This window comes from Mesocricetus auratus, unplaced genomic scaffold (genome assembly GCF_017639785.1).
Source record: "Mesocricetus auratus isolate SY011 unplaced genomic scaffold, BCM_Maur_2.0 Super-Scaffold_100018, whole genome shotgun sequence".
Classification (NCBI taxonomy): domain Eukaryota; kingdom Metazoa; phylum Chordata; class Mammalia; order Rodentia; family Cricetidae; genus Mesocricetus; species Mesocricetus auratus.
The window spans coordinates 49,362,834-49,389,262 of NW_024429199.1; positions in this window are offsets into that span (position 1 = coordinate 49,362,834).

The window sequence follows — 26,429 nt, forward strand, 5'->3', positions numbered from 1 at the left end:
TCTCCTAGTCCCGCCTCCTATCTTCCTGCCTCATTGGCCCAACAGTGTTTTATTCATTAACCAACAAGAGAAACATATACACAGAAGGGCAACCATCACACATCTGCCTGGGATAGGACTGAGCACAACATCCTATGGTCTCTTCATGGTGCCTGGGTGGGCAGCTGTTCTCCACGGTGTTCCACAAACCAACACCTGGCGCCAACCTGGTAACTCTGTCCCATTCAGAAATAGTTCTCTCTGACATTGTGTACCTCTTAACCTTGTGATGGGTGACTTTCAAGTTCCAAAATATGATTTTAGGCTTGATATTCTCAAAGAGTTTGTGGATGGGATTCATTTTATTCTCAGTCAGAAATATCCTTTTATGGGCAAAAATGAACAGAGTCCATGGCTGCTACTCATTAACTCTGCTTGATGGAGTGACTATGTGCTTGGTAGCAAAGTCTGCATGAGTTCACTGTCTCTCAATTAGTAGTGACAGGATGACAAAACGTATTTGTTTGAAGGGCAGATACAGTGAGATATTTGTGGAGGAAACAGAATGCAGAAAGTCAGAGTTTGCAGGGTTACAAACAAGCTGGCCGGGCTGGGTGAGGCCACATGGCTGGTCATCAGAGCTCAACCCCAGTACAGCTATGACACTCTGCACGATAGAGTAGACCCAAAGACTGTGAGCAATACTCCTCGGGAAATGCTGGCTTCGGGCTGGTGCTCCAGGTCAGTGACCAGAAGAATGAAATTTATGGGACTGGGAAGAGGGCTCAGTAATTACCAACAGCAGCTTTGGGTTTGATTCCCAGCACCTACATGGGGGCTCACAAGTGTCTGTGACTCCAGTTCCAGGGGATCCTGTTCTGAACTCTTCATGCCCAAGAGGCACGCATACAGTGCACAGACACACACACAAAGGCAAACCCCTATACACATAAAATAAATTAAAAAAAAAAAACAGAACAGTATTTCCCTAATCCCCGGAATGTGTAGATTTGGACCTAGGGCTCAAGGAACTCCCAGCATGAGGTGAGAGTTTGGCCTTTGTTTGTGTGACTTTATGAAGATGTGAGCCAGCTGGGATCAACCCTGTGTGCTGAAATGCTGGGGAGTTGTGTGTGGCCATGTAGTGACCAGTCCCCCATTTTAGCAGCCATGACAGGCTAACACGTGCTCGCATAACCTTGCCGCTCCTGTCCTGGTCACTAAGGTCAGATGTCCTCTTCGTAGCAAGGAGCCAATCAGAAGTTAGCTGTTGGGGCTGGGCTTTACAGCTCTGGGTGTGCTTAACGGACAAGTGCACAACAGTGACGTGCAGAGCATAGTAACCGCCCTGGGAGGGCCTATGGGCCATAACAATCAGTTGACCAATCAACACAGGGCAGGTCACCCAAACCTGGAAGTGCACCAATCCTGAGACTGTTTCATACCCCTAGACACTCCCCTTACGCTGTTCTTTAAGATCCCTGCCTCCAGGTTGCTTGGGGTCTTTCTCCAGCCATCCGCCATGGTGGCGGGGTGAAGGGCCTGAGCTAATGGGGTTAGCTGGTTAAACATCTACAATAAAAGACTCTTTGCTTCTGCATCGAAATAGGCCTCTTGGTGATTTGGAGGTTCAGAATTTGGGCCCAACAGCCACACCTTTCTGCACACTCCCTTCTGCTTGGAAGATGCTCATAATAAAATCTATGTGGAGGGGGTGGGGTTTTTTCCTTTTACTGAAAATAGTATTTTTTTCTCACATAATATATCCTCATTATAGTTTCCCCTCCCTCTACTCTTCCCAGCCCCCCCCCCACTTCCCTTCCCTCGTGGATCTGCTCTCTTTCTGTCTCTCATTAGAAAACAAACCGGTGGACCGGAGAGAAGGTATAGTAGTCAAGAGAACTAGACGCTCTTCTGGGAGACCCGGATTGCATTCCCAGCACCCACACGGTGGCTCAAAGTTGTCTGTAACTCCAGTCCCAGGGGATCGGATGCCCTCTTCTGGCCTCCAAGGCACTTGGAACACTCCGTGCTAAACAAGAAAGGGTCTCCGTATTTGTTCCCAACTGCTGCAGGAGGAAGCTTCTCTGACTTTGGCTGAGCCAGGCGGTGATCTATGAGTAGAGCCGAATGTCATCAGGAGCCCTTTTATTGCCGTGTTCTTTCAGTAGAACAACAGCCATCAATTTTGCCCTGGGTCCCTGGACTGTCTAGTCTCCCGGAACGGGGGCAGGGCAGCTGGCTCTACAGCTGTGGAGGAAGGCGAGGGGAGAGAAAAGTTGAAGCTTGTCTACCTCTGCCCTGCCATACTTGCCTGGCTGGAGTTGGGGCTGCCGACAGCAGGATGAATGGGGGGGGAGAGAGTTGGAGGGGAAGATCTATCAGCAATATCTGCTGAAGATGCAGGGGGGGAAGGGAGGGAGAGGGCACAGCAGGAGTGTGACAGGGAAAATGAGGGAGAGGCGACCATCTGCAGTTAGCTTACCTGCTTACCCAGACAGAGTGGGAGCAGGAGAGGGGGCGTTTAGGTGAGAGAAAAATAAGAAATGCAACATTGTTGCTGAAGTTATATAACACAGCCAAGACCATCCACGGCGCGTGTGTGTCCAGAGAGAGGGATTTGAGACTTCCTGGGTGTTGGTGCTCCCACCTTTACCGGCTAAAAGTAAATTGTGAACCATATTCCATTCCCAGATCCCTCGTGCTGTTTGCCCGAGGACCACAAGCTGACCCCCTTCCTTCCCTGAGAGCGACCTCAGGGCAGTCAGACAGGATGTAGATGTTTCTGGAGACCTCCTTGCAGGCGGTCTGCTCTCAGGCTTCTGCCCAGTATTGGACGCTGGAGGGAGGCAGGTCCAGCAGAACTGCCAACAGGCCTCTTCTGGTGCAAGGGCGCAGTGCGTTTCCTGACCATCCATGAGACTGAGCACGGGATCTTCGGCTAGGCCGCAGAGCAAGCGCACACACGTGGAACTGAGCCTGCTCTTAGTCGCCTGAGGAGGCTTCCCTAGAACCTGGAAGCAGCCAGGTGTAGACAGGAACACAGTGTTTGGTGTTTGAGGGGTCTTGACCATACCCATCCCAAGGACGACCACGCCTCCCTTTCAGCCTTGCCACGCCTTTTCCTAGGTACTTGCCCTCAGACACTCAGGCCTGGCAGCAGACCAGCTGCTAATGTGGGCATGGGCTCCTGAGGACGCTGCGGGCCGGCCACCCACTCTGAGCCTAAGCCCCTGTGTTCTCTCGGCCTTGGCAGGCCCCTGACACCACCGCAGCTGGCTGTGGATACAGCACGTCTCCCACCACGTGCTAACACGTCCTCAGGGCCAGCTCTTATTTCCATTTTCCACTCAAGATTTCCCTTATGTGAAACTAAAACTGGTTTTATTTTTGTTTGTTTTGTTTTGCTTTGCTTTAAGCCAATTTCCTCTCTTTTGCAAACATCTGTGGAAAGGGAAAATGACTTCTTAGTATTGCTTCATCACACACACACACACATTGCTGGGAAGGCTCTGGTCCTGCTCTAACCACTTCTCTTCCCTACCCAGGTAATGACTTCTTAGTATTGCTTCATCACACACACACACACACACACACACACACACACACACACACACACTGCCGGGAAGGCTCCGGTCCTGCTCTAACCTCTTCTCTTCCCTACCCAGGTCTTCAGCCTTTACTCCCGGGGGATGTGTTAATTCTGACACGGGGTTCTGACTTTAGAAAGAGCTGTGAACCTCGTGCTTGAAGCACAGACTTCATGTGGGGGCCCATCAGCCATGGGAGAAGATGAAGTTAATGGTCATTTGGAGGACAGTGAAAATGTAGGTGTGCCCAGCCATTCTGGTCCTGTCTCGTGAAGACCCTAAGAGGGAAGGAACAGCTAGAACTCTCAGGGAGAAGCAGCCATGACGTTTTGCTTTGGTCTTACCCCAGGGGAAACACTCAGCTGTCCCTTTTGTAGTTAGTTCATGGTGTATGTGGGGGGAGCATGGGGGTACACTGAATTAGCATCTCTATGCTGTTGTTTGTGCCAGCAAAGGCAGAGAGCATGGAGAGCCTGTGGGACAATCTCATTCCATGGCTATGATGGGGGCAGGGCAGAGAGAAAGACAGAGAAGGAAAGAGAGAGAGGGAGGAAGAGAAGGGGAAGGGGGAGATGGAGAGAGACACACACATGGATGGGAGGGAGAGGGGGAGGGAGAGAGAGAGACTGACTGACCAGGCAAAGCACACACAGGTTTAATTCCTACATCTATCTTGGAGAAGCAGGGACAGAGAAGAAATGCCAAGACTGTGCTTTTTTGGGGGCCATCTAGGACCACATGCTAGCCTGTGTTCAAAATCTCCCTAGCTACGTGTATGCCCAAACAAGGCTGACAGTCACCGTGGAACGTGCTGGAACGTGCTGGTTCTTCCTCACAGATATCCACAGAGCAGGGCAACTCACAGGTTATACCTTTGACCCCTCGGATCCTCTGGGCAGCAGAGTTGGAGCTGGAGTCTGCTCTCAGACCCTCGAAAATGTTGCCAGTGGCCCAGACTCGGGGGCCACGGCCTACCTGCCTTCTCACCCAGCTCCACTGCCAGCCATCTCATGTGCTGCCGAGCACACTCTGCTCTGAAGCCAGGCTTGGCTAGCAATCACGCTGTAATAAAAACGATTCTTTGATGTCCAGTCCCAGCACATAAAAATCCCAAAATATGCTTTTACTAAGGTGAATGAGTGGATGGTTTGGGTTAGCACGTGAACGGTTACAAATGTCAGAGGCTTGAAGGGACATAAACTCCACCGGAAGCTGCACTCAAGCCGGATCTGGTTTACATTTGCAGGCTTGGGTATATTAAATATGCTTTATTGAGCTGCCATGCGTGAAATTGCATCCTTACGTATCTGGAAAACAGTGGGCTCTTTCCTCAGACACACGGAATGGTCCTAGATGGAGGGAGAGACCTCGTCTCCATCCCCCCCTCACACATGGCCTCACACCCTGACCAAGCTCGGAGCGGGGAGGGGGCGAGTCTCTGTGGCCAGCTCTGGCCATTAGCTCCCTGGGAACTTGGCCTCTTTCACAACAGGGAAACCAGTCCCAATTTGTATTCCAGCGTGATCCCAGTTCAAATGACATGATGACAACAATTTGGGGGGCGGGGCTCTTCCTGCACAAGGGAACTCTGTCCCTGCCTATCTTTCCCCTCCATACACAGGAGCCCCCTGAGGGAGGGAATATCTTGACGCCCACAGCAAATGGCACACCCAGAGAAAGGGCACGCACCTTCAAAGCTAAGCTACAGAATGCACGGCAGACCGCTGGAGGAACCAAATCCAAACAAGGGAAGCCTTCCCTTTAGTGTAATCGGTCAGATCCCAGAGCTGTTACCTTTCCTGTAACCCCTGCCCCAATGTGTCCACATCTGCCCACCGGAAGCATGTGGCATTCTCCTTATCCACAGAGCACCCTGTGGTGGCCCAGTCCCTTCTCTTCCCAGCTGCTCTGCCCATGTCTAGGTGGAATAAGGAAGGAATGGGGGGGGAGCATAACAAGCGGAGAAATCCAACCTCCTAGAACAGAGATGATGAGAACTCACAGATGCCGCTGTTAATAAAGACTGAACTTCTCCTGGGTCCCTTCCCCATAAGCCAGAGAAATGGCAGAAAGTAGATGAGATTCTAGAAAAGGGTGTTGACAGCTTAAACAGACCTATAACCCCTAATGAAATAGAAGCAGTCATCAAAAGTCTCCCAAACCTCCCCCCCAAAAAAGCCCAGAGCCAGATGTTTTCAGTGAAGAAATCTACCAGAAATTCAAAGAAGAGCTACTACCATTACTCCTCAAATTGTTCCACACAATAGAAACAGAAAGTTCACTGACAAACTGTTTTTATGAGGCTACAATTACCTTGGTACCCAAGCCACACAAAGACGCAATTAAGAAAGAGAAATACAGACCAATATCCTTTATGAATATTGAGGCAAAAAAATCAATAAAGTGCTGGCAAACTGAATCCAAGAATACATCAGAGAAATCATCCACCATGAACAAGTAGGCTTCATCCCAGGGATACAGGGCTGGTTCAACATATGAAAATCCATCAAAGTAATCCACCATAAAAAAAAGAAAAAGAAAAATCACTTGATCATCTCAGTAGATGCTGAAAAAGCCTTTGACAAAATTCAACACCCTTCATGATAAAGGTCTTAGAGAGATCAGGGATAAAAGGAACATACATGAACATAATAAAAGCAATATACAGTAAACCAACAGCTAACATCAAATAAATGGACAGAAACTCAAAACAATTCCTCTAAAATCAGGAACAAGACAAGACTGTCCACTCCCTCCATATCTCTCCAATATTGCATTTGAGGTTCTAGCTAGAACAATAAGACAACAAAAGGAGATCAAGCGGATATAAATTGGAAAAGAAGAAGTCAAACTTTCACTATTTGCAGATGATATGATAGCTCACATAAGTGACCCGAAAAACTCTACCAGGGAACTCCTACAGCTGATAAACACCTTCAGCAAATTGACAGGATACAAGACTAACTCAAAAAAAATCAGTAGCCCTATGTATACAGATGATAAATGGACTGAGGAAGATATCAGAGAAACATCACCCTTTACAATAGCCACAAACAACATAAAATATCTTGAGGCAATGCTAACCAAACAAATGAGAGACCTGTATAGGAAGAACCTTGAGTCTTTAAAGAAAGAAATTAAAGATGATACCAGAAAATGAAATGATCTCCCATGCTCTTGCATGGGTAGGATCAACATAGTAAAAATGGCAGTCTTGCCAAAAGCAATCTACAGATTAAATGCAATCCCCATCGAAATACTTAAACAATTCTTCATAGACCTTGAAAGAACAATAATAAACTTTATATGGAAAAACAAAAGACCCAGGATAGCTAAAACAACCTTACTCAACAAAGCAACATCTGTAGGCATCACCATCCCTGACTTCAAGCTCTATTATAGAGCTGTAGTCCTGAAAACAGCTTGGTATTGGCACAAAAATAGACAGGTAGACCAATGGAATTGAATTGAAAACCCTGATATTAACCCACACTCCTATGAACACTTGATTCTTGACAAAGAAGCTAAAAGTATACAATGGAAAAAAAGAAAACATCTTCAACAAATGGTGCCGGCATAACTGGATGGTGGCATGTAGAAGACTACAGATATCTGTCTATATATCTATATCCATATCTATATCTATATCTATCTATATATATATATATATATATATATCTCCATGCACAAAACTTAAGTCCAAGTGGATCAAAGACCTTAAAATAAATCCAGCCAAACTGAACCTCTTAGTAGAGAAAGTGGGAAGTACCAAGACCCCTTCATGAATATAATACCAGTAGCACAGACACTGAGATCGACAATTAATAAACGGGACCTCCTGAAACTGAGAAGCTTCTGTAAGGCAAGGGACACAGTCAGCAAGACAAAATGATAGCCCACAGAATGGGAAAAAATATTCATCCATCCCAAATCTGACAGAGGGCTGATTTCCAAAATATACAAAGAACCCAAGAAGCTAATCACCAAAACACCAAATAATCCAATTAAAAAGTGGGCTACAGAACTAAATACAGAATTCTCAATAGAGGAGTCTAAAATTGCTGAAAGACACTTAAGAAAGTGTTCAACATCCTTAGCCATCAGGGAAATGCAAATCAAAACAACTCTGAGATACCATGTTATACCTGTCAGAATGACTAAAATAAAAAACACCAATGACAGTCTATGCTGGAGAGGATTGGAGAAAGGGGAGCACGCCTCCATTGCTGGTGAGAGTACCAACTAGTATAGCCACTTTGAAAATCAGTATGGAGATTCCTCAGGAAAATAGGAATCAGTCTACCATAAGATCCAGCAATTCCACTCTTAGGCATATATCCAAAAGATGCACATTCATACACAAGGATGTCTGCTCCACTATGTTCATAGCAGCATTATTTGTAATAGCCAGAACCTGGAAGCAAAACCTAGATGCCCTTCAACAGAATTATCGATAAAGAAACTGTGGTACATTTACACAATGAAGCACTACTCAGTGGGGAAAAAATGGAATGTTGAAATTTGCAGGCAAATGGATGGAACTATATAAACATCTTCAGTGAGGCAACCCAGTCACAAAAAGACAAACATGGTATGTACTCACTCATATATTGATTTTAGACATAGAGCAAAGGACTACAATCCACACTGCCAGAGAAACTAGGAAACAAGGAGGACACTAAGAAAGACATACATGGTCCCCGGAGAAGGGGAAAGGGACAAGATCTCCTGAGCTAATTGGGAGCTTGGGGGGAGGGGAGAGGGAGTTAGAAGAAAGAGAAGGGGAAAAGAGGAGGGGAGAGGAGGACATGAGGAAGCAGGAAGGTTGAGTCAGGGGAAGATAGAGGAGAGAAAGAGAAGAGATACCATAATGGAGTCTTCATAGGTTTAAAGAGAAATCTGGCACTAGGGAAATGTCCAAAGATCTACAAGGATGACCCCAACTAACAATCTGAGTAATAGTGGAGAGGCTGCCTTAAATGCCCTTCTCTGATAATGAGATTAATGACTACCTTATATGCCATCCTAGAGCCTTCATCCAGTAGCTGATGGAAGTAGAAGCAGACACCCAAAACTAAACACTGAACTGAACTCCTGGATTCCAGCCATGGAGACGGAGGAGTGATGAGCAAAAGGGTCAAGAAACCCACAGAGACAACTGACCTGAACAAGGGGAAGCTCACGGACCCCAGACTGATAGCTGGGAAACTAGCATAGGACTGTTCCAGACCCCCTGAATGTGGATCTTCATTAGGAGGCCTGGGAAATCTATGGGGCCTCAGGCAGTGGATCGATATATATTCCCAGTATACAAATGGACTTTGGGATACTCTCTCAGCCTAGACAGACAGGGGAGGGCCTACGCCCTGCTCCAAATGATATGACAGACTGTGAAGATCCCCCATAGAAGGCCTCACCCTCCCTGGGGAGCAGAAAGGGGATGGGATACTGGGTTGGTGGGGAGCAGGGGAGGAGGGGAGGGAGAGGGTACTGGGACTGACATGTAAAACAAGACAAGACTGTTTCTAATTTAAATTTTAAAAAGGGGATAAAAAGAAAAGGGTGTTGAAGACAATGCATGATGAGCATCCCTTGAGAGGGGACAGGAGAGTCCTGTGCACACATGTATGCACAAATGCTTATGTATATGTGTGGTGAATTTGTGTGGTTGTGCATGTGTGAATTTGTGCCCACGTGTGTGTACTCGTATGCATACATGTGTACCTGTGTGAATGCGTGTGTGTGTGTGTGTGTGTGTGTGTGTGTGTGTGTGTGTATACGAGAAAGAGAGAGACAGAAAAAGAATGTTTCTCCTGGTGGTTGCTGATCTGGTGAACATCACAGGCCCTTTACTCCTTATCCAAAGCCTCAAATCTACATTTTTTTTTTTGCAGAAAAACAGACACTTCTTTATGTGACCATTCCTCCGGAAACGTTTCAAGTCCACTGGACACCCCCACAGTAAAACCCCATACAGTGTTCTCAACCTTCCTAATGCTGCAATCCCATAATACAGTTTCTCATGTTGTGGTGACCCCCCCAACCAAAAAATGTTTAGTTGTTACTTTATAACTAATCTTGCTACTTATAACTATCTGATATGCAGGATATCTGATGTGCAATCCCAAAGTGGTCATGACCCACAGGTTGAGAACCACTGTGTTTTCTCGTTTTGGGGGGGGCACTCGCTGCTGCTGGAGGTGGGCATGACTGGAGGCCAACCTGAAGTTCATCTATGTCCCCCTCTACCGTCACCATGGCTCGGGGCAGCAGCAGATGACATCACCTGGGATCAGGCCTGCTGCAGCTCTGTTTATCTCCTACAACTGGTATAAACAGGCAAGGAAGACACCTTGAACAAACCCAGAACAGCAGCTGCTGTGTTACTAACCCAGCTGTGAGCTCTGAGATCCACCACGAAGCCCCGTCTCCACCGGGTAGTGGAGTGTGGTAGCTGGACTCAAACCAGGCAATTGCCTGCGAACAACCGAAATTTTATGAAGGAAACACATCACGTGCACATGTATGCATCCATTAAATACTGAAAAAGAATGAAAGTTTCTGAGACATAAATGCTATACTTAAGTGAGGGCGGGGATGGGGTGTGTTTCTTGTGAGAAAGGTGGCCAAGTTCCTAACTACCTGCTCGTTCATCCTGTATCCTTCAGGATGCCCTTTCAGGGTCTCTGAGGCCAGGCTTCTGAAAACATCTTCGACAAAGCGTCAGACAGTGACTCTTTAGGTACCTCGGGCCTCACGGACGCTGTGACACTCAGTGTCATCCGTGTCGCTCACTGTGGCCACAGAATGCATGGAAGTGGATGACTGTGACTAGGTGTCACTATACAGTTTCAGATTCCTCAGGCATGGGGCTGGAAGATGGTTAAGAACACTTGCTGTTCTTCCCAGCACCCATATGATGACTTTCAACTATCTTTAACTCCTATTTCAAGGTACCCGAAGCCCCTTTCTGGCCTTGAAGGCACCAGGCACTCAAATAGTGCACATACACATATGCAGGCAAAACATATGCATAGAATAAAAATAACCAATTAATCTTTAAAAATAACCTCTGGGTAGATACACTTGCCCACCTCTCTAGTGAAATACCCTTTTTCTGTTTATTGTGAGAGCCATACTTGGAACTGGATAATCTGTGGTGTTTTGCCCGTCTTCATATGTCTGCTAGTGAATTTAAAGACCTTTAAATCTAAACGTTCAGAGCATGAAAGAAACCAGGGAAGAACAGTATTTCCCCTGGTCCTGGGAGTTAGATGAAGACAGTTATAGCTAGGGCGCCTGGTGGGTAGGGAAGAAGACTTCAGACAGTGGTGGCTAAAGTCCCTTCCAAATTAATGAGAACCGTACTTCTGCAGTTCTAGGGCATCTAAAACACTCCTAGAGAAGAGTGCACACACAGAAAGAGAGAGAGAGAGAGAGAGAGAGAGAGAGAGAGAGAGAGAGAGAGAGAAGACAGGAGAGAGATGACAGAGAGAAGAGCTCTTACCAAGGTCTAACATTAATCCAACTGCCAAAACCCCAGCAGAAAGTGCTTTAAAGAGGACCAGGGAGGACCCCATCTGAGGTGAGAGGCCAGGATGGGAGTGGGGATCAGGAAAGCATCTTACACTGGGAAACCATAGTCTGTGCTTTGAGAGTAGCCATAGTAGGCCAGGCCACCCCCATGGGAAGGGCTGGAAGTCCAACTTCTCTATCTGTGGTGTCAGGAAGTCACACACACAACCCTTGGTTTTCTACTGGAAAGTGTCTGGCCAGGCTGTCATATGATGTAGGAAGTGTACCCCCTGGGTACCAACCCCAGGTGGGTGGCAATACTCCGCAGACTTGCCCTAGACGGTCCTAGCAGGATGTTTGCCCAGAAATACTCCAAGAGTTAAGGAAGGAGAGAGAAGCACTTCTTCAAATAAGCGAAATGCAGACCCAATATCAAGAGCGGTGGTTCAGAAACACCCGCGGGAGGGGCCTGTGGAGCTTTGGCCTGGAGGGGAGTCTGAGCCCTTACGATGGGGAGAGACGAGAGACAGGGTCCACTTCCCCCTCTCCTTCCAGATACATCTTGAAAACACAGCAGACTGTTTCGTTTAAAAAAATCACATTTCAAGGCTTTTAACACACAGAGAAGCAATGTCTAGCACGGGGCCCGGTCCCAAGAGTTGGGGTGGGGGTGGGGGGTGCTGCTCTTTCCTGCCCTCCTTGAGGGAGAGGTGTCTGGAGTGGGCTGAGTCATTCAGTCCTGCAGCGTTACCCAGTGAGACAAAGGGTGTTGGCTGATGAGCAGCAAGTGGGGAAAATCTGAACTCTAGAGAGAGACTGTCTAAACCAGAAAGGCAGGAACAGAGGACAGGTGGAGAAGAGAAAAAGCAACAAATTGTTGTGTCTTCACCCTCCACCATGTTGACTTGAGGGTTAAAGTACATCAAGATGTACATCTCTCAGTCCCCTAAAGACCAGCTCTAGAACACAGTGGGCGGCCTGCAGGGCAGAAAGCACAGCAGAGTCCTCCAGGGACAGAGGGAGGATGGGGGAGATGAGAGACCATGAAGAGGCACAGGTGTGAACTTACCAAACTGTAAGCTTTGTCACGGGCGCCCGGCCAGATGCCAACTACCCGGGGTACAGTACCCAGAAGCCGGCTTGCAGAACTGCATTTTAAAATTGTGCCCTGTGCTGTATGTCAGTCACAGCTCAATAAAACATTTAAAATAGTGTTCAGAGAAAAACACGGTGGGGCTGAGGCCCACTGTCTCAGGATTTCAGATTCTCTCCCATTAACGCCAGAGTCCTGCGTGCTTGGCGTACGGTTGGGGTTTTCTGTCTGTTTGGCTTTACGTTGCCTTTGTTCATCATGGTTTGGGGCTATTGGCGGTTGAGAGTTTCTGGGGAGAGATTTATTCTTTTTCTAAGGATGTGGCCACCGCATGTTTCCTGGGCCCCGGCGGACACCTCACACCTACACCCTTAAGGGCTTTGTCCGTTATTTTTTTTTAAAAGGTATGGAGTTGGGAGGGAGGTGTTGAGGAGGATAAAGGAGAAGTTGGAGGAGAAAATGGTGGAAGCTATGACCATATTTCATTCCATTACGTGTTTGAAATGATCAAAAGCAAGGATTTTTAAAAACTGCTTGTGGCTTAAAGAGTAGCGCATAGAGACACACTCCAGCAAAGAAGACTCAAGACAACGTGGTTCTGCGGGCAGGAGGTTTTAACTACCATGAAGAGAGATGCCTAGAGCTGAGCGTTGGAAATGAGGTGGGGTCTCCCCTGAGCGGAGACCTAGGCCAGAAAGCCAGGAAACTGAGGCATATACCTACAAGGTTGTCTGGGACCAAGCCTCTCCCACCCCAATCCTACACACCATACCACAGTGGTGAACCCAGAAGCTCTCCCATTCTCTTTACCAAATTCTCCACGCGCCCTACTCATTTCTGACCCGCCTTGCTTTAGTTTCCTTCGTGCAAAGAAAAGTAGAATGTTTGGCTGACAAAGAGTTAAAGCATCAGGAATGCTGGCTGAGTCTGTGAGCTCCGTGTTTGCCTATTCCCCCGGACAGCTCTCCCCATTATTTATGGGAACCAGGGGGCTGTAGCATTCCATCAGGTCACCTGTGCAACAGCTGGCATTCATTGAGGCAGACGGGCCCATTAATGGAGCCGTAATTTATTCGGCCTCTCTGGCACTGGTTCCAGCGTGCAGGGTTGTCAATATTCCAGGCAGATGTGTGTGCAGGCCAGGCCACCTTCGGGGGCCTGAAAAGCAGCCGTGTTCTAGATGCTGGGCTGTTCAACGTGGCCTGGATCAATGCTCACTACTCGTGAACTGATAGTAATTTATAATACTTGCATTTTCTCCTGTTGTTTGGAGGGGGCTAGGGCTGGGAGAGGATTCCCAGGGCTCTGTGTACGGGAGGCAAATGGAACCCGCCTCCTGATCGCAGACATCCGCACTCCACAGGGCTGCATTTTTTTTAACTGTGGCAGCGTCTCCCCAAGAAGGCCTGGTCAACAAACTTCAAGGAGCACTTGGAACACCTGCAACCTGGGACGGTGTGGCTCCTCCTTGACATTTGTAAAATGGGGTGGACTTGAAAAAAAAAAACCCAACAAGATTGAAAACAGATAAATCAGGCAAGGTAACCCCGCCATGCCCTTGTCAATCAGACCCTGTGCCAAGGAGAAGAGGTGCTCACTCTAGTCATCTCAGGGCAGGAAATTGCTGGGCATGGAATGTAGACACCTCAGTTTCTCCTGTGACTGGACAGCTCATGAGTCAAGGCCTGGGGGGCTGGGGAATTTTCCACCTTCAGCCTCTCCTTGGGAAAGCTCACACCTGTCTTTCATGTCTGCTTTGATGGCAAAAAAAAAAAAAAAAAAGGAATTAGATGTAGAAGCTTTAATGACAATTTCCAAAATGTGGGGGGAAAACGTTTCCTGTAATTGCCATGAACGCAAGGCCAAAACGTGGCCCAAAGGAGCTAAGAGCGCAACTTGGCAGCAGTGTCTCTGTAACTTCAGTGAAAAGAAGCTAACTGCTCAGGATTCTAAGAGCTGAGAGAGAGAGTTCCCTGGGGAGATTTTTCTACAAGAACCCTGTCTTACAAAACTGAGCAGTGGGAGGAAAAAACAGAGAGAGAAAGGGGAGGGAGGAAAGAGGAGAGAAAGAGAGGTGGAGGGAGAGAGGAGAGAGAGAGGTGGAGGGAGAGAGAGAGAGAGAGAGAGAGAGGGAGAGAGGGAGGGAGGGAGGGAGGGAGGGAGAGAGGGAGACAGAGAGAGGAGAGAGAGAGAGAGGGAGACAAAGAGAGAGGGAGGGGGAGAGAAAGGAGAGAGAGATGAAGAGGAGAGACACAGAGAGAGAGAGAGAGACAGGGAGAGAGAGAGAGAGAGGGAGAGAGAGAGGGAGAATAAAAAAGGGGAATGATAAAGACCCACCAATAGCCTAGATGCTTATCACCATGGGGTTGGGTGAGAATACATACTGGACTATTATTTAGCTGTGAAGATCAAAGCCTACACCCATTTCGGGGAAAACAGACGGAACTGGAGATCATCATCTTCAGCTAAATAAACCAGACGTGGAAAGACACACATCCCCTGCTTTCTCTCCTATGCAAAACTAAGGTTTAACAACCATGAAAGACACATCAAAGTAGACAGGAGACTGGAGAGGGAGAAGGATATGACCAGGATGGGCCTGGATAAGGGAAGGGAGCTGAACTGACTCAATTACAGGATACTGTGTGATACTTAACGTAGACTGTCTCCGCCCGGCCAATGGATTGACTTGTTCTATTAAAGCTTTATTATAAGGAGCTCGCAAGTCCCCACATCAGCCGCTGGTCCTGCAGCCAGGCTGCTGCCAGGTGATGGTATGAGGAGAGGGGTCCTGCCCCGCCAGGCCACAGCCTCAGCAACACAGCCCTGCTGAGTTCCAGGAGCAAACCTCTCTGCCACCCAAGGCAGACAAACAAGGGTCCAGGCCCAGAACACTGCTGGACTTGGCCTGAGGGTGCGTTAACACTTCAAAGGTGGAAAGAACAAGAGGCCAAACAATTAAGTTGCCACCACCTGTGCACTACTTCAGTTATTGGGGGGGGCATGGTTTGCATTTTAATTTGGATTTTAAAATGAGAGGTTTTTTTTTTTTAAGGGCGGGCTGAACTGTTTATTTTTGGTGTTTCTCTCAAGGGCGCCGCCATTCTGATGTCCCTCCAGATGTCTTCACTGAGGGTCTTTCTAAAAACTGATATTTATTAATTTGTAAATTTTTGCCACAACATGTATTCTATAATATTCTCCCCAACTCCTGTAGTTGCACCCTACCTCCCTACCCTTCCAACTTCATATTCTTTTCCTCTTTCTCTCAAAAACCCAAAACAGACAAACTAAATAAATTTTAAAAAAAGAAAAAGAAAAGTCAAAGAAAATAGCCAAACAGAACAGAGAGTACACAAAAAACATGGTATCCATTCTGTGTTGGCAAACTACCCCTGAGCGCGGGGCTTTGGCCCTTGAGTGTGGTTGATAAAACCTATTTACTCTCTACTGGGGAAACATGATTTTCACTTTCCCAGGAGATATCGATTGCAAATAGCTCTTGGTTAGGGGGTGAGACTCTGGGTCTGCCCCGCCCTCTCAGTACTGGGACTTTGTGTGCTGTGAACCTGTGTGAGCGCTGTCACAGTCTCTGTGAGTTTAGGTGTGTAACAAACAGTTCTGTTGTATCTGGAAGACGCCGTTTCCTTGGAATCGCTGTCTTTCTGCCTCCTCTGCCTCATAGACCCCTGAGCCTTGAGGGGAGGGGCTTGATGAAAACACCCCACGTAGGACTGAGTGGTCCTAAGTCTCTCGCTCTCATCATCCAGTTGCGGGTCTCTGAGTTAATTCCCGTGTCTACTACAAGAAGAAACATCTCTGATGAGTGTTGAGTGATGCTTTGGTTTGCGGACCCAGCAATAAGTCATCAGGAGTCATTTTATCGCTGCGTTCCTTTAGCAGGATAATAGTATTCTGTTTTCCCCTAGACCCAAGGCCTATCAGGTCTCAGGGTTGGGTATTGGTTCTATCTCATGGAGTGTATCTTAAAACCAATTTTAAAAAAAGTAGTTGGTTACTCCCCTAACATCTGTGCCTCTGTTGCTCCAGCATATCAGGTGGGTAGGTTGCTGTGGTGGGTTACAGGGTTTGCAGCTGGGTGAAACTGATGTTTGGTTTTCTCTTCTTCCAACCCGGTGAAGGCTAGTTAGTAGGGAGTGAAGCTTCTCTTTTTGTCTCCAGCTCAGCGTCTCCGTGTTCGATGATGTACGTTCTGTCCTTTTACCTGAAGTTCTTACTTGACCTTGGTGATGTCACAATTAGGAAGATTTTTTTTAAGGGACGCTTTACGTAAATGGATAATTTCTCTTGGGTATTAACAGATTCAGGAAACCGATCCAGATCCATCCATTCCTCGGCAGAGGAAATGTTCCATGAACCAACCCCCCCCCCAACACACAAAGATATCAGCTTTATCTTGCAGCTGGTCAGGTGCTGAGAAACAAGCACTCTGGGGAGCCTGATGGCTGGATGGGACCTTCTCACAGGGCTCCCGAGAGTGGTTCCAGTGTGCGAATTGGCAATGTTGGCACCAGTCCAGCTCATCTCTTAACACCTGTGCTCAGGGAAGCTCAAGGAGAGTTCCTACCCTCTCTGCAACTGTGCATCCAACATTCATGACCCCCCCAAGTCTATGCTCCCCCAAAACAGCTGTTAGGAGAGAGGCAAGAGCCCACATAATAAAGGCATTTGCAAACGTGGTCTTGATGCTCTTCAGTCCCAGAGGTTGTATGGTCACAAAGGTTCCTTGCAAGGTGTCTGGATACACAGGAGCCCTAGCAGTTAAAATGTATAATGGAAGTTGTGGTCCTCTTGTGGTCCTCTGAATTCATGCAGAGTGTAAAGCTCATACTCATGCACATAACATTTAAAAATTAATATTCTGAGTCAGACTTCATTTAATGGGAACCAGCTGTCAGCCTGCACAGCTTTCTTCTATTTTTACATTCATTTTACATTTAATGCAGCCTGAAATCATTGTAAATAACCACACTCAAACTTTTCTTCACATATATAACATAATTAATTACCCCTGTCTTGTTTTGTTCCTTGGCGATCGCAAATTACATTACATTCAAATTTTAACTCAGTGGAAAAGGATGTTAATTTTTCCAAATCCCCTTAGTCCAAGATGGAACACTTGTGTGGGATTAAGTCAAGATTTCACTACCAGTATCCCAGGATTTGTAGACAAGCCCTGGCTTGACAGAGATGCTCTTTATGGCTCTCCTCCTCTGCTGCTTGGAGCCAGGAAGGGGAGCAGAAGATAGTGGAAGACTTCTCAGACTGTGTGTCAGGGGACAGTGTGCACAGCCACACTTCCCACGGTGCAGGCTAATGTCATTTTGATTGATTTTTCATGGGTGTGGTCACTTGTTATCATCCAATTACAAAAGCTAAATGACTTATCTCCTGCTTGTACCTAGTTATGGAGTGTGTGTGTGTGTGTGTGTGTGTGTGCGCGCGCGCGCGTGTGTGTGCACGTGCGTTAGTGTGTACTTGTATATAAGACATGGGGGAAGTGTTACATGGTGGCGAAGCCTCTACAGGTTCATAGAGGTGTCCATCCTTCTTTTGATCCTTCTCTTGGAGTCATCATTCCCCCTCTTGTCACTCATGGGACGCCTATGTAGTCCTACAGAAAAAAAAAAGTCTGTTGCATTGACAAAAGTGGCCTGAGGTCCCTCCCTGTATAGTAACCCAGGCCATAAGTCATCATCAAAGGTTCTGTCTACAATAGGTCTCATGGGAAACCAATACTGCGGGTGAGTGACCAGCCCAAAGGGCATACACCCTTAAGCCAACTGAGAACAAGTGACTAAATGTAGGGAGAGATTCTAGGTGACTGTGCCGCTGACCACGCCCAGGTCAGTGGTCCGGTCACCTGAAATCTCTACCTACAACTAAAGGTAATGGAAGTTGGTTCAGTTTTTTAGCTTTTTAATTACCATAACTGAAGGATGAGATAGACGATGGTGTTTTGGAGGTTCTAAGAAGGTCCAAGTCATAACTGTGATCTCTCTTCATAGGGTGAAAGTGACATTTAAGACAAGTGGCAACCTACCCATGTCTCAAGAAAGAAGCATCTTTGGGCCAGTGTTCAGCAGCAAAAAGTGATGTCGGCATCTTAAGGCTGGCACGGAAACTTGCTGGGAGACCTGACGGAGGCTACAAGTTACTTGGGCAAGTGGGAAGCCCTTTGCTCTCTCCCATTTCCATCGTCTGAAAAGATTCCAAGAAGCCATCTGATCCAACAGTGAATGTCAGGACCTTAGGACCCCAAGGACCACTTCATGTGGGAACATGGCCTTTAGAAGCCACCGCAGAACACTTGATGCGTGTCAGCTGCAGGCTCCTATCCCTGGCCAGAGGAAAAAACGAGCAGCTGGCTTTGGGGCTCATTTCCCAGACCCTGCTTGTCAGATAGGCTGGGGAGCAGCCCTGTGGGTCAGAGATCATGGTGGGAGGCTTAGCTTCCTCCCAACATGAAGGCTTGAATAAGAGGGGGGGGGCTGAACTGAAACACTTGGCTTCCTAATGAACGTTTGAAGACCAGTAACCGGAAGTCAGTCTATGGTGTGTCACAGGAAACATTCTACCACAACGGGAGCTTTGGCAACTGCAAAACTTGGGGACTGTGACTCAAACCCATTGTCAACCCAGCTTATGGGACTCACTGTTGCTCCACCCATGAGAAATCACAAGGCGTCTATGAGACCTTTTTCTTTTTTTTTTTTTTAAGACGTAGTCTCTTGTAGCCCAGGTTAGACTCTGGAACGTACCAGGTAGCCAAGGATGACTTTGGGATTTTTGATCCTTCTGCTTCTACCTCAAAAAAAAAAAAAAGAAATGGGTAAATTAAAAATAGTAATAGGTTATACATCTGTGAAATAATTTGAATAAATGATAGAGATTGCTTAAACATTGTCAACACTTGCGTCAGGGATTATTTCTGAGGAAGCCCAGACAGCAGCTTTCACAGTTTGTGTCTTGTTTGTTATTTGTTTTTACTTGAAGGAAAGCAATGCATGGTTTCTCCGGAATTGTGACTTAAGCTTTGACTCCCTCTCACATCCAGAGCAAAAAAAAAAAAGTTGCATAGAACAATGCAATGGGAAAATACAATGTTACACAACGATCAAGCAAACAAGCAGGCAGGCAGGAAAACAAGCAAGCCAGCCAGCCAGCCAGCCAGCCAGCCAGCCAGCCAGCCAGCCAGCCAAGGAACCATCCCAACAGCCACTTTCTATACAGCACTCCTAAGTATTTTCACACTCAATTCACTATGAGTTTGCCTAGGGGTACCTCACTAGCTTGGCAGAGCCATAGGAGAAAGACACAATTGAAATGAAGAGGCTCTTCACGTAGTTTTAAACTGCTTATATCACTATTGCTTATTTTAGATAGTTTTCACAGCTTATCTGTTTGTTTCTTTTTATTTTATCACACTGTTTAGAGATCCAGGCCCCAGGCTAAAGTAACCAGTTATATTCTCAGCTCCTGTACTTAACAAACGGTTCTTAGTGAAATAAAGTTGCTTGTAACTCTGGCTACAAATAAGTATAAATATGATTAAATCCTCTGTGTAAACACAGATGTGCCGACGTTTGTAAATACGCATTGATGGGCCAGGATGGGTGTCTGAATGCTCAGGAATGAGTCCGTGATGGTGAAGCCACACAGGCACCGACTGGCCTTTACCCCTGGTTACATGATGCTTAGGACTTCGGGCCCTGGATTGTAACTGGAGGTTTCTGTTCCACAAGGTCCTGCTGCCCTTGAACCCCAGTTAAGCACACAGAGACATATTAATTATGAAACTGTTGGCTGATGGTTAGGGCTTCTTATTGACTAGCTGTGTCTTAGTTATTAACCCATAACTACTAATCTATGTATTTCTACATGGTCTTATCTTACCGGAACACCTGGTGCATCCTATCTTCCCACTCTCTACACGGTGTGATCTCCTTGTGATCTCCCTCTGCCTACCTTTCCCAGAATTCTCCTCGTCTCCTAGTCCCACCTATCTTCCTGCCTCTATTGGCCAAACAGTGTTTTATTCATCAACCAATAAGAGAAACATACGTACAGAAGGACATCCCGCCATCACTGGATTTCTATTGGTCCTCTGCTTGAACAGGACCATGAATCAGAAGAAATTGTCAAAGCCTCCCAAGATGATGGTGACAATCACCCAGGTCTTGAACTATCTCCCTTGATTCTTCACATGCAGGGCCAGTTTGCAGAGGTGGTCCAGCCCTGTTTTCTGTGTGGGCCTTCCAGGAAAAGAGAATGAGTCAAGGATGGAGTCCCTGATGTGTGGGTCCCTCCCTGTTTGTTCTTATTAGCAGAACTTCATTCCTGGGACATCCCTTTCTGAACTTGGTAAGGGCTGTTGACGTGGCGTGTCATGGTGACCTTGGCCCTGGTGATTGCTGAGTATGGGCCAGGCCCTTATGCTGTGAAACCCAAGTTGAAACAACTGCCACACTTTCCGTTCCCCGCTCACGTTCCTGTGTCAAGCCTCACTCACCCTAAGGGGGGGGAGGGGGCGGCAACCTTTCTCCTTATAGATCTCAGCACCTGCCATCTGCATGTTACCCTCCAAAACATCAAGGCTGGTCATGGCTGGATGCCTGTCCTCTGTGGCACACTGCCCCTCTGGGGAAGGGTGGTGGCTGTAGAGCATATGCCACCACTGTACCCCAGGGTGACAGGTTGCAACATAGACAAAAGTCTATGTTGCTATGCATTAAATCTTGCATGTGGATATATTTTAGACTATTGAGAAGTATTGAAAATTAGAGGCCTGTGTCCTGTATACTGGGCTTCATCCAGGAGCTGGGAATAATTAATGGAATCTCTCTCTCTCTCTCTCTCTCTCTCTCTCTCTCTCTCTCTCAGAATGCTCCTCTATGACCTTTTAAAAGTCTAGCGTAAGGCAACTCAAAAGAATAGGTGGTTTTTCTCCCCAAGTTGCATCAACAAATGTGAACCCCAAGGAATATGAGCGCTACTACGGAGAAGACAGCCCCAACTATTCTCGTCCTGGGAGACTTGGTATCTCCATGGTGCTTTGCTATAGTCTTCCAGGTCTCCTGGAGGACAGACAGCTGCCTTCTCAATGATGAACCAACGGCATAGTGGAGGAATAATAGAATCTGGTCCTCCTGGGGTGGCCCAGAGCTCCCTGGGAGAGTTTTGCCAGCTGCTCCATGCTCAGAGCTGTGTCTGTGTGAGCACTTTAGTTTTTCACAAAGTGACTCTGTATGAGCCATAGCTCTCTGATTTCCACAGTGTAAGTGTACAAAGTGTGAATTCGTGTTAGTTTTTAAACCCAAGTTCACTGTCTCCCTGACTATTGTCGGGTCGATAGTCAAGGGGCTGTGCTCTGGGAGGCTGCTTCTCACACTGGAGTGAGAGAAAACTTTTTTTTTTTTTGGTTTTTACGAGACAGGGTTTCTCTGTATTGTTTTGGAGGCTGTCGGTCCAGCCCAGCCTCAAACTCACAGAGATCCGCCTGCCTCTGCCTCCCGAGTGCTGGGATTAAAGGCATGCGTCACCACCGCCCAGGTGAGAGAAAACTTTTGAGACTAGCATTGAGGAGTTTACCTCAGGCCATTTAAGAACTGACTGTGTTTTGTCATTTATTTTTATTAGCTCGTATCTTCCTGTAATTTGTTTTTTGACATTGCTTACTAAAGTATAAGCCTGTGGTAGATCAGAGTCCCTCAACACAGATCTTTGAGGTCCTAGTGTAGTAACCAGTCCCCCATTTTAGCAGCCATGACAGGCTAATATGTGCTTGCATGACCTTGCTGCTCCTGTCCTGGTCACTAAGGTCAGATGCTCTCCTCGTGGCAAGGAGCCAATCAGAAGTTAGCAGACGGGGCTGTGTTTTACAGCTGTGGGTGTGCTTTCCGGACAATTGCACAACAGTGATGTGCAGAGCATAGCAACAGCCCCGGGAGGGCCTATGGGCCATAACAGCCAGTTGACCAATCAACACAGGGCAGGTCGTTCAAACTTAGAAGCGCACCAATCCTGAGACTGTTTCATACCCCTAGACACTCCCCTTATGCTGCCCTTTAAGATCCCTGCCTTGAGGGTCCTCAGGGTCTTTCTCCAGCCATTTGCCATGGTGAAGGGCCCGAGCTAAAGGGGTCAGCTCGTTTAACATCTACAATAAAAGACTCTTTGCTTTTGCATCGAAATGGGCCTCTTGTTGATTTTGGGGTTCAGAATTTGGGCACAACACTGGGAGACACTACCCTGAAGTCACATTTGACTCTATTTCCTGGGTTTTTCAGCCCCTAAGGCAGCCCACCCATACCCGCACCTCAGTTCCCTCGGTATCCTTGGAAAAACACTGGTTTTGAAGCCTCCTATAAGTCTGCAGAGAAGGGACATCGGTCATGAAGCCCAGGTTGGCTCTAGTGGGTATCAGGACAAGCCTCCCAGGAGGGAAATAGGTCATCTGGCCCTTTGGGTTCAAGCTGTTGTTTTCTAAGTGGGTACGTTTTTCCCACCTATTTGACAGTTTTATCAAGTTTATCAGAATGACCCTTCCTCCGGCAAGCCTTTGAACATAATAAGCCTCCATTTTCCTACTTGAAAAATGAAGGAATTTGACTTTAAACAAATCTCCCCCCTGTTCTAAAACTTTTATAATTCCAGTAGAGATGAAGTCCTGGGCGAGGTATTATTTATAAAATTAAATGTTTTATGGATATGCATCAGAAGTAAAGAGAAATGGGTGTGCCTGTGGCTTGTTACTTTATGCTCTGTGGATCTGGCTTTTTATTTATTTATTTATTTTGTAGTAAATAAAGGGACTTGAGTTGCAATCTGTTAAAATTCTTCTGAGTCCTGATAAATTTCTTTCTTTTTCTTTTTCTTTTTTTTTTTTTTAGAATTTTCGATAGAGACAAAGAAAGAAGAGAAGGCAAGCTCTCCCAGGCTCAGGACTTCCTGCCTGCGGCCCTAACTTGCACGTCCGCAAGAGTGGTGCAGGCTGGGTCGAGCCCCAGACGGAGGCGTGTGTGGTTTTTGATCCGAGAGTTTCCAGTTCCCACTTATGCCCATCAGGAGGGTCCCTCTGCCTGTGCCAAGAATTTGTGGCCACCTCTTCCCACGGGGGAGCTAATGGAACGGCGGGTCAAACCCACGCACGTGGGTGGGTGGTGCAGTTTGTATGGGGGGCACAAGGCGTGGGGCAGAGGGGCACCGGGGTGGGAGAGATGGGCATGGTGTGTGTCCGAAGAGACCCTTTTGTCTAAATTCGCTCTTGATTGATGCTTGAGAAATCAAGATTGCGTTGCCTGGAGGGAGCCAGGAGCCAACAACGGAAGGGTTTCTCAGAGCCCACCGCCTCCCTTGGAGTTTGAGGATCCTAAGAATCTGCAGATGATGAGTTCAGAGGCAATAGGGTGGAGTCAGCCCTTAGGTTTAGAATAGAGGGAAGGGGGGAGAGAAGGGGAAATTGGCTCTGTGACGGCCACTGCCCTTCCCAGAGGGGCAGTGTGCCACAGGAAGGCAGCAGTGTATTGTCACCGATACCCAGGGAAGGAATTTTATCAACCCTCCACTGAAAAAGAGCGAAGATGGGAAAAGAAGCAAAGGCAACAACAACAACAAAAAACAAAACAAAACAAAAACAGAAATGTTTATAAGTGCATCAGATATCCACTGCAATCTGTTATCACATGCAAAAAAAAAAAACCACTAAATGCTAATGATGAAGATGGTCTTGATGAGTAACCGCAACAAACACCCGACTGCTTGTTGTCTATTATAAGAAATTTGCTTTCTGATCAGTGTTATAGAGATACATACAGACAACTAGAAAAGTGATGGAGAGGGGGGGTTACGATGCTGAAAATGAACTGGATGGAACACGCAGACTTCAGACATAGGACAGACACATGGGAGGAGCCGAGGGCCCGCCGGAGAAGGCAGCAGGGGGAGAAACGGCCCGTTTCCCCCGCAGGAGTTCTACTGTTTCCTAGCCATCTAAGGAAACCAATATCAGCTGGAAAATATGAATAAAAAGACGGGGGCTTTCTCCTGGGGGTTGGTGGCTTGTCGGTTAGTATCTGGGAGTCTAAGCATTTCAGGTTCGGCCCGGGCAGCATGGTGAGACCCTGCCTCAAAAGAAAACCTGAAGAGGCGATGCTTAAACCGGACCTCCTCTGCCCTGCATATCCACTCGTCCAATTCTGAGAATCTAGGAAGTAAATCATCTCAGCGGGGGTGAAAGAGGGCAAAGTGTACCTACGAACCGCCACCTTTCAGGTTCCACGGGGCCCCAGCCCCCAGCCCCCAGATCTGTCCAGTACCGGCGGCATGAGGCTTTCTTTACTCTGTAGTGTTCTACAGAACCACCGAGGGCCAGATGGTGTTTATGCACGGGCTTGCAGAACCGATACAATCAATGAAGGCACTGGACCCCTCCAGGTGCACACCATCTGAAAGCAGTGCTTTTAAAAGGGCAGGTGGTAGATGGAGTTGTTGGCAGTGGGCCAAAGAATGCACCCCACCAGCTGTGGGACAACCCAGGTCTGAGCACACCCCCTCTCTTATTACAACATGCTTGCCACATCGTGCGGAATATGCTGGCCCTATAAACCGTAATCACCCAAGGCTTCCTCCACGGGTCAGACTAAGACATGAGCTGGATGGCCCAGCCCAGGAGTGGCTCCACCAGAGAAAAAGGACTCTATGCAAGGCTCACCAAATGCAGGGGAAAAAAAACCCAAGCCAGAAGGAAGTCAGTACTCAGCTATGAGCTGTGCTGCACAGGTAGCACTGAACCACGCCATTACAATGGATCCGGCCTCCCGTGTTGGTGAGAAAGGGACATCGAATACCATTAACTAAATGAATAACCCATGCACGTGGGTGGGTGGCGCAGCATTCCTATGCAGCCATGAATACAAGGTAAAGAACAGAAGTGTGTGTCCTGCCGGAGTCAAAGTCCGACACCTTCTGGTATTGTCTAGAACATTTCCAACACAGGGCGCTCAGGTGCTGCCGCCAAGGTCGGAGAAGCCTGAACTTGTCTGTAGAAAATGGGATCCCGTTTGATTCTTTTTTCTTAAACATCCAGAGGCGTTAACAGATAATATGGTAGACGTGTGTGTGTGTGTGTGTGTGTGAGAGAGAGAGAGAGAGAGAGAGAGAGAGAGAGAGAGAGAGCTAGACAGGCTCTGTGCCCGCCCCTTCCCCAACCTTGCTTGATTGTGTCACGCAGGTGAGGGTCCGGTTCTCTCAGTTCCAGCCCTGACACGTTCCTAAATGAACAGTCCAACCCGTACTCTGACTTCTCAACATAGGACATGAAAAACTGAAAAAAAGATGAAAATGAAATGGACACATTCTCCGTTATGTGTGCGTCTTTATGAACTCCTCAAAAACAAGCACATGCTGACGGTTATTTAAGATGGGAGCTGTAATGAAATCCAGTAACAGTTCCAGAAGTTTCCAAGGTCCCCGAGCTTATCTGAGCAACTTTTGAAAGACTAGTTCAAGCCCCCCTCTGAACATAGAGAAGTGTACTCGACAGCTTGCAAATGTCATTCCAATATTTTTGAGTATGAATCTCAATTTTATGATAAGTGGAGATTTACAGAACCGCCCTGAGTTCCTGGCTCATGCTGATGTAGTCAGTTATTAATGGCTGCGGTAAACAGCGTTTGAACACACTTTGAGTGTGTGTGTGTGTGTGTGTGTGTGTGTGTGTGTGTGTGTAGGAGGCAACCTACATATTTAGGAGTCAGATATATTTAGAAATGATGTAAGCCTTTGGAGCATCAGCAACAGAAAATCATGGCGAATCCAACGCTGAAATTACATTTACCCCATGCTTCCCACAGCATCTGTTTCGCATTCAGCATGAGGGAGATTGAGAGGCAGAGGACTAGAAAAATACTGGGCTCTGGATCTCCACCTGCAGGATGGTGTGGCAGCCTCCTCAAGTGGCCTCTGTGAGCTTGCTGGTGGGAAGCGTTTTACCCGTCTTAGTGTGGCCACAGCTTGGTGCAGGGCAGGGCAGCACTAGAGACGGCTGGTGCCAGACACTGTACCCATTGCGATGGCTTCGCAGATGGGAGGCCTGTCTTCTCCTTCCCGTGTTCCCATCCGTCTCCCCTCTGTCCCATCCTGTCTGATGGCCTTTGAAGCCATCTCAGTATTACATGAATTTCTATGCACCCTTACTTTAGTTCAAACCTCTCTGTGACCATACAGAATTC